General features: G+C 43.7%; 1 protein-coding gene and 1 long non-coding RNA gene across 2 annotated transcripts in view; one reads left to right on the top strand and one right to left on the bottom strand.

The window, feature by feature from the left end:
• Nucleotides 1-16,465, top strand: part of Adarb2 (adenosine deaminase RNA specific B2) — a 538,180-nt gene that overhangs the window by 399,748 nt on the left and 121,967 nt on the right.
• On the bottom strand, nt 10,668-12,231 carry LOC134482734 (uncharacterized). The gene is made up of 3 exons (XR_015641320.1): nt 11,930-12,231; nt 11,112-11,277; nt 10,668-10,858 (listed from the first exon to the last, which is right to left on the bottom strand). It is a non-coding gene; the product is annotated as an uncharacterized LOC134482734 (long non-coding RNA).

The raw sequence follows: 16,465 nt of genomic DNA, 5'->3' as shown, positions 1-16,465 counted from the left end.
AATGATTCCAAACTATTCCCCAAAATGGAGAATACATCTGATATTTCGTTACTTTTGAGTTTGACTTTCCAATATTCTTAATATCTTGAGCCCAGTAAAATTTCTTCATTCTTAAGAGTTTCACACATGTATACAGTAAGATATGATCATTGTCCAAATTCCTTCTATCCACCCCAACATATCACCCTCCCAACTTCATCCCCCCTGCCTTTTTTACATAAGTGCATGGGTCTGGGACCATTCACTAAAACTAGAATTTTACCAGGGGATATAACCTCAAAAAAGAACAATTTCCTCCCCCTAGCAACTATTGACAGCCTAAGGATCCTCAGTATGGGGTGGGGCTACAGCAATTCTGACTGGCTTAGTCTTTGGCATGTGGGTAACCACGGTTACTATGTCTTTACAAATGAGATCTCTATGATGTGGCCAGAGTACAGCATTTCCCAGTATTCCCCTTAATTCTCCAGCTTAAATTCTTTCCTCCTCCTCCTCTTCTGATGTGTTTCCTGAGCACTGAGGATAGGAGGTGTGCATGGAGCAATCGGTATTCAAGAGAGACTGTATAGTATATCGTGGGTCACAAAAAAAGGCAGAAGCAAATGGACCACCGGGGACCCAAGACTGCATCACATTCTCCACTGACAGAAGTTATGACCTGTCAATCACTGCACATCTCTGTGGATGGCTTTTCCTCTTCCTTGGATTGCTTAGGTACTATGAAACCCATTGTGTTACTTTTCCTATGGATATGACCAAATTCCCAAAAAGAAGCAACTTAAGGAAGTAAAGTTTGTCTGTGGCTTATGGTTCAAGGGGATACAGTCTATCATGGCAGAGAAGGCATGATAGCAAGACCTGGAAATGAGTGGTTATACTGTACCCATAGTCAGAAAACAGAAGGTAGACAAGAAGTAGGACCAGGCTAACAAGGCACACTTCCAGTAACCCAATTCCTCCAATGAGGCTCCACCTTCTACAGGTTTCATCACCTTGCAAAAGAGCCCCAACAACTGGGGACCAAGAGTGCAAACACAGGAACCCAGAGAGGGCATTTCACATTGAAGCCACAACATTCCTAAATATCAGGAAATAGCATGCATTTCATTTTATGTAACAGAATTACAGCTTATTTTCCATCATCTTAAATTGCCCAGCTAAGAGGTAGATATATAATAACAAACATCTTGAACATAATTCACAGAGGGTAGTCTTATAAAATGACTACTTTAATGGACCAGGATCTTGCAGAAAACTAGCATAATCACCCTGGATATTGGAGGAAGCTAGAACTAAGGAACTAATCGCCTGGAATGAGCACAGTGGGAGGGCTAACCAGATGCTACAAATATGGAGGCTTAGAGATGGAATGCGGACAGGGAAGCTGACACTTGTCCAAGAGACCTTTGGCCACAGCAGGTAATGCCAACCAATAACTCTCTTCAGCTCCCATCTTTGCTATGCCCCAAGTAGTGGACTTGACCTGACTTCAAAGGCACAAAGCCCTGGGCACTGCCCACTGGATCTGAAGGGTAGATGGAAATACCCCGTAGCACAGAAAAATGAAATATGTCTGAGGGCACCATGCAGCTCTCTTAGATTGGTGCCTAAGACAGAGGGTTTTTCTCAATACTGATCTCAAATCTGGGGAAAACCTTATAGAGCTATTAAGATTAAGCTACATGTGCTGAGAGAGTTAATCATTCTTTTCTTTCTGCAGAATTAATAAACTCACACAAGATCCACACTGTCCTGGAAAACTCCAGGCCACATGATCACTTACAAAGCCAATTGACTATGCACATCGGGCTCTTGGTGATTATGTAATTATGTTTAGGATTATGCTTGATTGTGTAACTAATATTCAGTGATTAACTCTCAGGGACGTTATCTGACTCAAGGTATAGAGGATGTGATATAATTATCTTTAAATTATATCTGCCTGCCTCCATTGTCATTTTTCCCCTAATAGAGTAGAAAAATACGATGTTAAGTACAAGAGAGAGAGAAACTGGAAACATAAAAATTGGCAAAAATAAAAAAGTACAACATAAATAAGCAGTCAGCAAAAAAAAAAATTGCTGGGTGGGGGGAGAGAAGGGGCCTTTTCAACAGCCTTTATAAAAATGGAATTATTTTATTTTTTGCCACGGCACTGCTCATAAAAATGACTTTTCCCTTCCAGCTGCAGAAGCAGCAGCTCAGGGTGAAATGGACCAGATCTCAGATTGGGGGGCTAACTGGGAGAAAAATGGCGAGGCTGCATTCTGCACACAAGTGTGCACATGCATACACACACACACACACACACACACACACTCAAAACTGCAACCTTGGGCTTCAGAACAAGCACATTATTCATCAGCAGCAGAATGATGGGGGAAATCTATCATTTCCGGATTTCATTCTCAGGGCCTAGGTTCAATGACAATCTAGTTTGAGTTTTAGCCAAATGGCACTTTCATTAATGCAGAATGGGCACTTTTGAAACCAGCCTTGTTAACTGCATACTATGTATGTACAGGGGGGAGGGGGAGGGGAGAAGGGGAGGGGCGGAGTGAGAAGGAAAAGATTACAGCCCTGTCCATCCACCTGTGAGACGTTCATACTGTTTCCTGGTTCAGTAAGAACGGCTTCACATAACCTGAATACAAAGAATTTACAGGTTCTGCCATTAAAAAAACAAACAAACCAAAAAAAAAACAGTGCTTTCAGGGTGGGAGGAAAATCAATATACCAGACTGACTGAGATGACTTTAGAACACAGTTATAAAGGTCTCATAGAATTCATAAAGTGAGGGCCAGATGTATACGAGAGCCAGACACTGTGCCCAGCATCGTATACATATCCCAAGTCTTACATCAGTCATACAGGATATGGATCGCTATGACCCCATTTTATGGATGAGGAAACTGAGGTGGAATGAGGTTGCAACTGGGTCAAGGTGGCAGATGGGAGGACTCAAACCCTAGCCACTTAGTTCCTACCCTTGAATACTGTGCTTATTTTTCTTATTTATTTATTTATTTATTTATTTATTTATTTATTTATTTATTTAGTGTGAATGGGTGGTATATAGGCACATGTGAGAATGTGGTCATATAGTCAATCACCTACATGCAGGAAGCCAGAAGACGTTATGGTCTGTCTTCTATCTCTCTTGGCCATAGTCTACAGATACAAGGTCTCTCACTAAACCTGGAGGTAGGCAGGCAATCACCAGGTCCCAGCAATTCTTTTATTTCTTCCCTATTCCTCCCACAGCACTGGTTTTTAACAAGGGTAACTAGCATAACAGCTGCACCTAGCTTTTTTATGTGGATCACTGAGACTTGAACTCGTGTCTTCGTGCCTGTGCAGGGAGCATTCTTGCCCATTGTGATAGCATCCCAATCCCACTGTACTTCTTAAAATACATGGATGAACTCAAATATGGAAGTGAAGTCAGCTTAGACACCAAATAGCAAACAGACACAGCCTTGATTTTCCAGCTGAGGAGATAACGGATGGCAGAGTTCATACCCGGCGTAAAAAAATAAAAAGCCATTAAACTTTTAACATTAATTGCTCCTGAACATTTGTGAGTGCCCAAAATCCTGACATAAAAGCTTTAATTTCTATGCAAAACAGATAGGATGATTGAGTTATAATTAAAATGGTAATTATACCCTTAATGCTCCATATTTGACTTTTCCAAAAAAAAAAAAATGTTATGCTCCAAGAAAAGCTATTTAAAGATCAGAGGGAAAATGTTTGAAAAATGAATGTATTCAAGACATTTTAAATCTTTTAAAATCCAGTTATTGATTTTTTAACATGCTTTCAAGTGCAGTCTAAAACATTTTCTTCATTTATTTTGGTCGATGGAAATAATAAAAAATCATTGGAATGTGAAAAGCTTAAACGAAGGCAATATTCTAGAGGTTGATATTTAATGTGATAAATATTTGAAATGTTGGGACATAGAGGGAGTTGTCTCCACCTGTGGTGGTGTCACAGCCAAGTCCCTGGAAACCCCACTCATGCAGGGCCAGGAAAGAAATAGTTGGCACCAAGTTACCTGAGGCAGCTACCTCTCTGGCTTCAGAGCGTCCACTATGAGCTTGAACACTGCAAATATGACATTTCCTTTCATCCTTCATTGACTGTTTAGAATTAAAAAAGAACACCTAAAGCTATAAATCAAATGTCAGGTGCAGCAGTCTAGTGGAACCGTATCAATATTTCATGATGTATAGCTTGCTGGGAGACTTGAGAAACGCCAGCCTTGGGGGGGGGGGTCACAAGGGAGGGAGAGAGGAGGAGGGGGAGGGGAGGATAATGGGGGCAGAAAAAAGATCTAACGCCCCCCTCCCAGCGTGCACACACCATCCCCCAGCCCCCAGCTCCCCACCCCGGACCCCCCAACCCCCACCCTCCCTTGTTCAGCACCTGCTCAGCTCTGTAGGGTGCCCCAGGCTGAGGTAAGATGCAGTCTGCAGTCTGTGAGTTGGTAGGAAGAGCCCCCTGCAGATTCCCTCCTTATCATTAGAACATGTTCTGCCCCTGGCTAGACTAGATTCACTAAACTCTCCCTGGCCTCTCTCTTTGAGCCCTACGTGACTTGAAAACTTGACCCACTCAAATCGCTTCTGGCTTCCTTGCCCCTTGCCCAAGACCCTAGAAGTGAAAGGAGTACTTTGGGCTCAAAGGAGGGGGGGTCCCAACCAAAGTTTTTCTTTTTGTTTTTCTCTTTACAACAACTTTTTTACTGGAAATTTTCTTTCATGATTCCATGCATATAGATATCAAAGATATAGATATATAGATATAAATATAGATATAGATAAAGGTGGTAGATGGTAGATGGTAGAGGTAGAGACAGAGACAGAGATAGAGACAGAGACAGAGATAGAGACAGAGACATAGAAAGATAGAGATAAATATAGTGTGTTTTAACATCCAGAGGATAGAATCTCATTGGGTATCCTGGGCAGGCCTGAACTTATATAAAACCAGGCTAGCCTTGAATTCACTTGCTTCTGCCACAGCCTCTCAAGTGCTAGGATTCTAATTACATGCCACCATACCCTGTGTCTTCCTGGAGGCTCTGAGTGGTGACGAGGACACACAAGAGCAATGACAATACAGTAACCGGAACCAAAAGTGGACTTTTCTACAAAGGCCGTCTCCTTCCTCTTTTGTCTTTCTTTAGTGGATAGCTCTAACTTTGTCGATGTTTTAAGGTAGTCTCACATAGCTTAGGCTATGTGAGATTAAACCACATTTTCTGTATCCATTCCTCTGTTGAGGGACATCTGGGTTCTTTCCAGCTTCTGGCTATTGAGATTAACCTTAAACTCACTATGTAGTTAAGGATGACCTTAAACTCCCCAACCCACCTGTCTCTACTGCTCAAGTGCTGGGATAACAGATGTTGACCACATCCAGCCTTCTCTCTACCTTTCTCATCATTAAGATCAAATAGATGCTAGAATATTCTGTGCCACTGGTAAACTATTAAAAAGCAAGAGAGATCCTCAAACTTACCCTCCAAACGAAGAGCAGACCAGGCAGAGAATCCTCTAAAACACATGCTGAACTTTCCTCCAAACCTGGAGCGTATCTCTGTCGTTTCACTTGGTGTTTGTGGCTTGATGGAGGAGGAACCTTTCTTGTCACTCCTGGAGGAGAGTTTTCTAAAGTCTGCACCATCCACAGCTGTAGTTTCAGACACCGCAGTGAAACCTTGACTGAGCAGCTCAGGGAGGTGGATAGCCAGTCACATCAGAACAGAAGCAAGAACAAGCAGGAAAGAGTGATGGAGTCATGTGAGCTGGGTACGGCCATGGAAGAAAGGGCTGTGTTAGACAGCTGGGTTCAGGGATGCCAAGATGGCTCAGCCTGGGAAAGCACAATGCTGACAGCCCGAGTTTGATCCCCAGGCAAAGCGTGATGGACAGAAACAACACACGCCACATATTGTCCTCTGACCTCCACATGTGTGCCATGCCACACATTTAGACACAATAAATAAATGAAAATGCAACCATATATTTTAGAGAAAATTGGGTTCTGGAGAAAGAAGAGGTAGATGCTGGAATTCTATGGCGAGCAGGGACATCTCCTCTATAAAGTACCCAAGTCTGTTACCTGAATTTTCTCACTACACAGAACTTTATTCAGGGCTTCATGAATGGGAATGCCAACAACTGGGGACTATTTTGCTTCCTTTGCAAGAACAGGGCAAAGAGACAACTAAGGGTGGCAGACATGGGATGAGGAGAAATCTCCTCACGTCTTGTTTTTGCAGAGCATCATATTTGTGGTGCTAGCTAGCAGTGAGGATTGTTGGCTGTGCCACACATGAGGAAGGTATGGTCTTCATGATGGCTATAATGGTTCCTAGAACAAAGGGAAGAGGAGACCTAAATTTAAGACTCTAAAACGTATTAGTCATCAGGAAAATGCAGTTCAAAACAACACTGAGATTCCACCTCACACAAGTCAGAATGGCTAAGGTCAAAAACTCAGGTGACAGCAGACGCTGGCAAGGATGTGGAGAAAGAGGAACACTCCTCCATTGTTGGTGAGATTGCAGACTGGTACAACTACTCTGGAAATCAGTCTGGCGGTTCCTCAGAAAAATTGGAAACAGATCTACCTGAGGACCCAGCTATACCACTGCTGGGCATGTACCCAAAAGATACTCCAACATATAAAAGGGCACATGTTCCACTATGTTCATAGCAGCCTTACTTATAATAGCCAGAAGCTGGAAAGAACCCAGATGTCCCTCAACAGAGGAATGGATACAGAAAATGTGATACATTTACTCAATGGAGTGCTACTCAGCTTTTAGAAACAATGACTTCATAGAATTCTTAGACAAATAGACGGAACTAGAAAATATCATCCTGAGTGAAATTAACCCAGTCATAAAAGAACACACATGGTACATACTCACTGATAAGAGGATATTAGCCCAAAAGCTCCAAATACCCAAGAAACAATTCACAGACCATATGAAGCTCAAGAAGAAGGAAGACCAAAATGTAGCTGTCTTTCCTATAAGGGGGAACAAAATACTCAGGGGAGGAAATACAGGGACAAAGAGTAGAGCAGAGACTGAAGGGAAGGCCATCCAGAGACTGCCCCACATGGGGATCCATCTCATCTGCAGCCACCAAACCCAGTCACTATTGCTGATGCCAGGAAGTGTGTGCTGACAGGAGCCTGTTATGGATGGCTCCTGAGAGGCTCTGCCAGAGCCTTACTGATACAGGTGAGAATGCTTGCAGCTAACTTTTGGACTGAGCACAGGGACCCCAATGGAGGAGTTAAGAGAAAGAACTGAAGGAGCTGAAGGGGTTTGCAGCCCTATCAGAAGAACAATAATATCAACCAACCAGACATACCAGAGGTCCTAGGGACTAAACCACCAACCAAAGAGTAAACATGGATGGACCCATGGCTCCAGCCACATATGTAACAGAGGATGGCCTTGTCGAGCATCAATGGGAGGAGAGGCCCTTGGTCCTGTGAAGGCTCATTTCCCCAGTGTAGGGAAATGCCAGGATGTTGAGGTGGGAGTGGGTGTGTGAGCATCTTCATAGAAGCAGGGAGAGAGAGGATGGAAAGGAGGAAAGGTGATAATATTTGAAATGTAAATACATAAAATATCCAATTTAAAAAAATGAATCTAAAATGTCATGTTGTAGGGAACACAAAACCCCAAATTGCCAGTGCCTAAGCTGTCAGAGCTCCCAGCACTCAGGGGATATAGAACCCCAAGTCAGCTCTCAGCATCATACAATCTGATTTCCACGTACCGCCTTTCCTTCCCTCATCAAGAGCTGAGACTAGAAATTGCCCTGCAGAATGTTCCAGATGACTGCTTTTCAGACATAGTGAATTTCAAAAATATTGCCAGTTAGCAAAAGACACATTATGGATCTTTAGCACTGCCAGTTGGCAAGAGAAATGTGTTAGGAGGCAGCACCGATAGCCATGAGCATTTGGGGGATATCTACAATCTCAGACAGCAAGTTAAGTGGCAAGCACATTTGCGAGAAAGCATTGCATAATGGAAGTGTTGCCTCAACTCTGAAGAACCCTCAGCTTGACTGTGCGAGAGATACCAATGCTGCCCATGTGGCTGCAGCTCTCAGTCCTCCCCTCCAGGCAGGGCAAGCAGGCAGTCAAACCATCTCATCAGGATTAACTGCCTATAAATGTGATTTATGGCCAGCAATGGATACTTCTTCTACTTGATGCCTACTGTTGAGGGTCTTGGGAATGTTCTGCATATTTATGTATCCCTAGTGGTAGGGGCATGCTGTAGAGGCCAAGAAGACATCAACAACTCACAGTGGTAACAGTGCAAGCAGGGACAGTCATTGCAAAGATATACACACACTTGAAAGGGTCAATAATTCATTAGCTTGATCTCACTTTCTGTTTGGGGTTGTTGTTGCTGCTGTTGCTGCTGCTACTGTTGCCACCATTGCTGCTGCTGTTGCTGCCATTGTTGCTACTGTTGCTGCTGCTGTTGTTTTTGTTGCTGCTGTTGTTGCTGTTGTTTTGCTATTGCTGCTGTTGCTGTTGCTGCTGTTGTTGTTTTGCTGTTGCTGCTGTTGCTGCTGCTGTTGCTGCTGTTGCTGCTGTTGCTGCTACTGTTGTTGCTACTGTTGCTGCTATTGCTGCTGCTGTTGTTGTTGCTGCTGCTGTTGTTGTTGCTGCTGCTGCTGTTGTTGCTGCTGCTGTTGCTGCTGTTGTTGTTTTGCTGTTGCTGCTGTTACTGCTGTTGTTGTTGCTGCTGCTGTTGTTGTTGCTGCTGCTGTTGTTGTTGCTGCTGCTGTTGTTGTTGCTGTTGTTGCTATTGCTGATGCTGTTGTTGCTGTTGTTGTTGCTATTGTTGCTGCTGTTGTTACTGCTGCTATTGTTGCTGTTGCTGCTATTGTTGCTGCTGTTGCTGCTGCTGTTGTTACTGCTGCTGTTGTTGCTGCTGTTGTTGTTGCTGTTATTGCTGTTGTTGCTGTTGCTGCTGTTGCTGCTGCTGTTGTTTTGCTGCTGCTGTTGTTGCTGTTGCTGTTGTTGTTGCTGCTGTTGCTGCTGCTGCTGTTGCTGCTGCTGCTGCTGCTGTTGCTGCTGCTGCTGCTGCTGTTGCTGCTGCTGCTGCTGCTGCTGCTGCTGCTGCTGCTGTTTTAAGGCAGTCTCTCTCTCTCTCTCTCCCTCTCTCTCACTTGGAAGTTATAGCTTTTTTTCAAACCCATAGCAATCTTCCTGCCTCAGCCCTGTAAGTGCTGGAATGGCAGGCACGAGTCACGACATGTGTTATGGCCAGCAACAGTACTTTTCTACCTTGATGCCTACTGTTGAGAACCCAACAGGATTCTGGGAATGTTCTGCATATCTATGATAAGGCCCATCCCTGACTGTAGGGCATGCTGTGGAGGCCAAGAAGACCGGAGCTGGGAACTAAGGATCAAAGCAATTATCCCTCTGAGCTTCAGACTCTTGTCCTAAATTGACCCTGGAGCACAGATTAATCTCTTTTGTTTTTCTCCCTAAAGCTGTACCCACCTGGGCTGGGGAGGAGCTTCCCTACTAAATAGGTATCTGAAAGCTACTCTTTTTTTTTTTTTTTTTTTTATTAACTTGAGTATTTCTTATATACATTTCGAGTGTTATTCCCTTTCCCGGTTTCCGGGCAAACATCCCCCTCCCCCCTCCCCTTCCTTATGGGTGTTCCCCTCCCAGCCCTCCCCCCCATTGCCGCCCTCCCCCCATAGACTAGTTCACTGGGGGTTCAGTCTTAGCAGGACCCAGGGCTTCCCCTTCCACTGGTGCTCTTACTAGGATATTCATTGCTACCTATGGGGTCAGAGTCCAGGGTCAGTCCATGTATAGTCTTTAGGTAGTGGCTTAGTCCCTGGAAGCTCTGGTTGCTTGGCATTGCTGTTCATATGGGGTCTCGAGCCCCTTCAAGCTCTTCCAGTTCTTTCTCTGATTCCTTCAATAGGGGACCTATTCTCAGTTCAGTGGTTTGCTGCTGGCATTCGCCTCTGTATTTACTGTATTCTGGCTGTGTCTCTCAGGAGCGATCTACATCCGGCTCCTGTCGGTCTGCACTTCTTTGCTTCATCCATCTTGTCTAATAGGGTGGCTGTATATGTATGGGCCGAATGTGGGGCAGACTCTGAATGGGTGTTCCTTCAGTCTCTGTTTTAATCTTTGCCTCTCCCTTCCCTGCCAAGGGTATTCTTTTTCCTCATTTAAAGAAGGAGTGAAGCATTCACATTTTGATCATCCGTCTTGAGTTTCGTTTGTTCTAGGGATCTAGGGTAATTCAAGCATTTGGGCTAATAGCCACTTATCAATGAGTGCATACCATGTATGTCTTTCTGTGATTGGGTTAGCTCTCTTGCATATCCATTTCCCTTTCCATGATCCAGTGCTCGGCACTCAAATATTTATGAAAGAATTAGCAGAATGAAGGTCGATGGCATGGTTCAGTGGGCGAAGGGGTTTGTTGCCAAGACCTACTAACCTGAGTTCAATCCCTAATACACGCATGGTAGAAGGAAAGAGTTGTAAGTTGACCTCTGATGTCTACACAGGAACCACAGTTCGAGCGCCCTCCTCCCAGACACACAATAAATAAATAAATAAGTAAGTAAATAAATAAATAAATAAATAAATAAATTTATTTCAACGTTAAAAATGTAGAAGAGTGATTGCCACCTTCACTGGTTGGAGAATTCTTCATGGAGTTTCTTCCTCCTTTCAAATAAAATGATGATAAGGTCTGAAGCATTTGTGTTGCTACACTCTCTTTACTGCAACCCTGCCGTTTTCATTTCTCTCCTCCACCATCTATAGGAAGATAACAAAACAGAAAGAACAACAATGCTACAGGGCACAAGAGCAGCACAGCCAGTGCTCCAAGGAGGTGGAGCTCAGCCTGGGGGTCGTGGACAGAGCTGGCATGCCTGTGACTGTGACATTGTCCAGAAGCATAAAGGTTTGGTGGGAGAGCCTCAGTAGAAAAAGGATCATTTTGACAATTAACTGGAGGATGTATGTAGTGTTGAGAAGTGCCAACAAGTGCTGGTAGTTCTGCCCTTACCTCCAGCCAGTTGAGATAGGTGCCATACTGTTAGGGCACGGATAACTTCCTGTGCTCAACTTATGTTATTCCTGACGTCACAGGAAGAAGCTATGATGCACAGTGGCACTGGTGCTTGTGATGATAGTAAACAACCGATAAACTCAGCTTGGGTTTTCATGATTCCCTGGAGAAGTAAAAAGTCAGAAGAGATGTCCCAAAGGCATGGGACTTAGGCAAGTTCCACAAACATGTTGAGGAGAATGAGAATTAAGGTTGTAGGAACTTAATTGGACCTGCAGTGATCAACTGCAGAGCTAGCCCATGCTTTCCCTGAGCCAGAGCCATGGTGGGAATTGTACCTAGGAGTGGTACTGTCATGTTGCTTTTGCTCCCAGGAAGTATAGAGGCTAACATACACCCCACCACATCTCCACAGAAGCTGCCTTTACCCTACATCTCCAGTGAGTGAGTGAGTGTATACATAGCTATATATATATATATATATACATATATATATATATATATATATATATATATATATATATATATATATCCCAGGGGTAGACAGCTCAGAGATAGTAGGAAGCACAAGCCAGCTCTTCATCTTCATGCAGCGACAAAGGACTGGGGACTGAGGACCAGGCAAACTAGAAAGTTATTTTTCTGTTCCATTTCACCTCAAAGTCAAATTATTGATTTTAATACTTTATTTTCACATGAGTTTACTTGAGCGACAGACACTACTCAGGTAGTGCCCATGAAGAGGAAATTAGATTCTGGTAATTAAGAATCCCATCCAGAGGTCGCAGGTACCATGGAGGATTAAAGCTACTCACTCGAGTGAATACAGAAATTCTCAGGGGATTAGGACAGAGACTCAATAATTTCTTCCAGTTTCGTAAATTACACTTAAATTCTCAGGAAGGCTTAAGATCCGGCCCATTGGCTCCAAAAAAGAGCTTCATTTAACTGCACTTCTATCATCTCAGGGAGCAGACCCAACTTTGAGCACCATGCCGAGAAATAAAAGTCCCTGATTATGGTGACAAGGATCAGGAGAGCCTTTCATAAGAAGGGAAAGGCCAGCTTCATGGAGGAAGGCAGATGGACAAGCAACGGCTCTTTCTCTCACTCCACATCTTTGTCTTGTGGGCGGTTTCCATGGAGAGGTCACCCAAGCCACATTCCACATTCTCACTGAAGTCCATGCGTCTGAACTCCAAAAGTGCTCAGACAGGTGAAAAATCTACCGCTGAGAAGAAAAATCTTCGAGAGTCCTTTTTGTTCATTTTCTAGAACTTTCTTGAGTTTTAACAGGTTCTTTCAGGGAGTCTCTGAAGCAATAACAAACCTGCCGGTAAGGTGCAAAGCACCCCTGCGGCCCCTAAGATGCCCTGAAAGAGGCTTGCACCCTGCCCAAGTCTAGATGATGCCCACAGAAGGCCAAAGCAAAACCAGTGCCAGAAAGAAACTTCTCACCGTCAGCCACAGAACAACATGTGACGTGGGCATCCAGCATTTGTACTGGGTCCATCTGACAGGAACCCCACAGCACTGCTTGACCCTCCCCACACCATTCTCGGCTGGAGGAAGCGTGTGTGTATCTCTTTGCCTGTGTGACATGTTATTTGCTTGAGAGCACGGAACTGTATAAAGGCAGTGCCTGGACTCTGGTCTGCGTGTCCTATTAACCACCACACGTTCCTCTCACACCTCTACTGCAACTCACTCTGGAAGATAATGGTTATTTTACTTGTGTCTGCTTATAGCCATATCTAGATTGTTGGTGCACCCTGACAGGCATCGTTTGAATAACTAAAGTCCTCACTGACCCTGAAGCACTCATTTTTATTATTTGCTTAAAAGATATGAAATTGCCAGTCATCTGGGTAAAATTATAATCAATATCATATAATTAATACTGAATAACTCCCAATGCTAGCCTCAATTTATTTTATTCAAGAAACAGTTTTATCTAAATAGTTTTATATAAAAATAATTCATTACATTTATAACCCTCTCTCTTTTCCTTATACTGCTTCCTTTATAAGGGATGGCTGAGGAGAAGGGGGAACAGAGTTGAGGTCAGGCAATTACCTACCGCAAGGAGAAACCAGCCTGTCCTTCCCTCCTATCCCTCATCCTACCCTTCCCAGTCTTTCTCTGACCAGACTTACACATGCATAAGTACCAAGAAGACATCTGGCAGGGTAACACATGCCTGTGCCTAGAATAGTGCCTGGCTCTGCAGAAGTTACCTTCCTGGTCAACTTATAAGTCGAGTTGCCAGCAGATTGTTTTGCCCTTGGAGTTGGAGTCTGCGTTACACTGGTTCTTTTCTCAGTACAGCAAAGTTATTAAAAGTCATTCCATATGTGCACACAGATGGAATAAGAAAGAAGGTCCTTTTTTCATTGACCCCAATCATTCTGTGGTTTATCAGGAGTGCTTAACCTCTAGTGCAGATGGTGCGCTGTTTGGGGCTGCTTATCTTGAGCTGGTAAATGTCAGCATCTGGGAGCTTCTCATCACAAAGCGTTGAACAAATCAAAAATCATTTTGTTGTGTAAATGTGAACGTCTCCAGGTTTTCTACTGGCATGATAACTGAACCAAAACGGATTTTTTTTTTTTTACCTTATATACTGCTTTGTCCAAGATAAAGCCCCATTGGAAGGAAGGGTGGATGGATAGGTGAGTAGATAGGTGGATAGATAGATGGGTTGATGGATGAGAGGGTGAATGGAAGGGTTGTGGGTAGGTGGGTGGATGGATGGATGGATGGATGGATGGATGGATGGATGGATGGATGGGTTGATGGATAGGTGGGTGGGTGGATGGATGGATGGATAGTTGGATAGATGGATGGATGGATAAATGAATAGATGTATAAGCAGATGAGGAACTACAAAGACTTCAGTGAAATCAAGAACTAAGAACTACATTAAAGTGAGTCCTGAAAGGTAAGAGTTAATCAAGGGAACATAGTAAGTTATGGGGAAACAGAAACAAGAGAATTAAGTAAGTTAGATCCCAGAGGACAGAGGATGCTGACATTGTAAAGGCCAGCAGAAAGAGGCCAGAGCAGCCACTGGAATTCACATACATGCAGATGCTAGGAAGAGTGTGCACCTCAGTAGAACGCTCATGTAATGGGTAGCTATGAAAGGAAGACAGACTCATACAAAGACCCCCTTCCTGCACAGGAAAACTCCAGGCTGTCTCCCAAGAACAACCAGTTCAAGACTAGCATCTGCATACAACACAGTCTCAAACCATTTGAAGAGGGAAGAAATGGCCATGTGTAATTTTATCCAAGATATTCGTTGTTGGGTGATGAGCATTGCTTCTTGTGTCACAGACCTTTTCAGAATTTTCTGCCTCAATCAGAAATGTTGCCACAATGGAAGCTGATTTCGCCACTGCATTCCCCCCACAATCACCACAAATACTGGAATCCTAGGAGTAGCCTTGGCTCTCCATGATATGGTAGGCACATTCTAAGAAGCAGAGATAGTATAGACCCAGGGAAGGAAAATCATTACTGGAGTCCAAAATGGTGCCCTATAAAAGTGCAGTCCACACAGACAGAAAATGTCACTGAATACTTGAAACCGCATAACTAGCACCATTTTCTTTATCACTTACAGAGTTTGAAACCTCCAAAGTGGCAGCAAACATTCAATGACCACCCACAGAGTGTAAATCACTGAGCCCCCTAGACACAATCTCAGAAACATCCCAAAGCATCGTTCCTCAAGGGCAAACACTTGTAATCCAGCACACTCACTGACATCCGGGCACTGTTTGCTGCAAGAGCAGTGGACTCCGTATAGTTTGAATATCAAACGAAGAACTCAATGTTGTGGCTCAGCTGGGGGAATGCCGGAAGCTCTGGATTCAATCCCCAACACACCGCAGACACTGAGCGCAGTGACACACGCCTGTCATTCCTACACTTAAGTGGTGAGGGCTTGAGGAACAGACATTTGAGGACACCACAGTTCCATACGGCCCCATCTCCAGAAGAAAAGAAAAAGAACCCAATTCTATAGAAAAAAAAAAGCCCACGTGATGTTTTCAAAAGGATATTTGTCACAGTTCTGATAGAATTTGATTCTTATTATTACCAACTCAACTGTGTGTGTGAGGGGGGGACCTGAAAACTTCTTGGCAGCTCAGGAAATATGCATTCTATACTGTCTACCTTGTTCTCTCAAGAGAAAAATGAGAGACTCCTTTGTAGTTTAGGTGCTCCATACCCTGAGTGTCGACCACAGACCTATACTATTTGATTGTAAATTAATTACTCAGACAACAATGATGGGTTGGGGAGACGGCTCAGTCAGTAATTACTGAAATTCACATTAAAAAAGAAAAAAGAAAAAGTCATGCATGGTGGCCTTCATTTGGAATGCCAGGCCTGGGGAAGCAGAGACAGGCAGACCCCTGGGGCTCTCTGGTCATCAGTTTAGCCTATGTAGAAAGTCAATAGAGAACCTGCCTCTCCCCAAACAAAAGAGAGACAGTGTCTGACAAACAACATCTGAGGCCGACCTCTCCCATTAATACACATGCGCACGAGCACACACACATGTACCCACATGCACACACAAATGCATGTGGATAATAACTGCACATACAGACACACACATGCACATGTACACATGCACACGTACACAATGAGATACCACCACACATTCATTAAAGTGCCAAACTACAGAACAGTGACAAACACAAAATACTGAGGAAGATGTGAAGAGAAGAAGCTCACCTGTCACTGGTAGAAATGTAAAGTGGTTGAGCCGCTGTGGAAAACAGTATTGCAGATTCCTATAAAACTATTCTCTAGCATTCCGCAACCTTACTATTTATCCAAAGGTGTTGAAAAGTTATGCCCACACAAAAACCTGCACACTAATACCTATAGTAACTTTACTTATAATTGCTAAATCTGGAAAGAGACTTTTCTTTAATGTGTGAAGGCATAAACAAACAGTAGCACATTCAGACAATGAGATATGGCTCCTAACCAAAGATATAATAGCTATCAAGCCATAAAGTGAGACATGGAAGGAACTTAAATGTATATGACTGAGTCATCAGAAGTCAACATTAAAAGATCCATCTGTGGTAGCATCCAGCAAAGACAGACTTTGAGGGTTGAGAAAAGGTAGCTGGTTGGCAGAGGTTAGGTGGAGAAAGGGATGAACAGGCAGAGTGCAAGGGTCAGGGGAGGTAATGGGGTAAAACAGTTCTGTGTGGTGCTGTGAAGCTCAACGCTTGTCTAGACATTTCGTAGGATGCACACTGCAGAGAATCCAAACTTTTGGTCTTCTAAGGAAGACCAAAGTGTGGGTGCTTCAGTCCTTC

This window comes from Rattus norvegicus, chromosome 17 (genome assembly GCF_021556685.1).
Source record: "Rattus norvegicus strain SHRSP/BbbUtx chromosome 17, alternate assembly SHRSP_T2T, whole genome shotgun sequence".
Taxonomy (NCBI): Eukaryota; Metazoa; Chordata; class Mammalia; order Rodentia; family Muridae; genus Rattus; species Rattus norvegicus.
The sequence above is the reverse complement of the archived record's forward strand: the minus strand, read 5'-3'. Positions and strand labels throughout refer to the sequence as shown.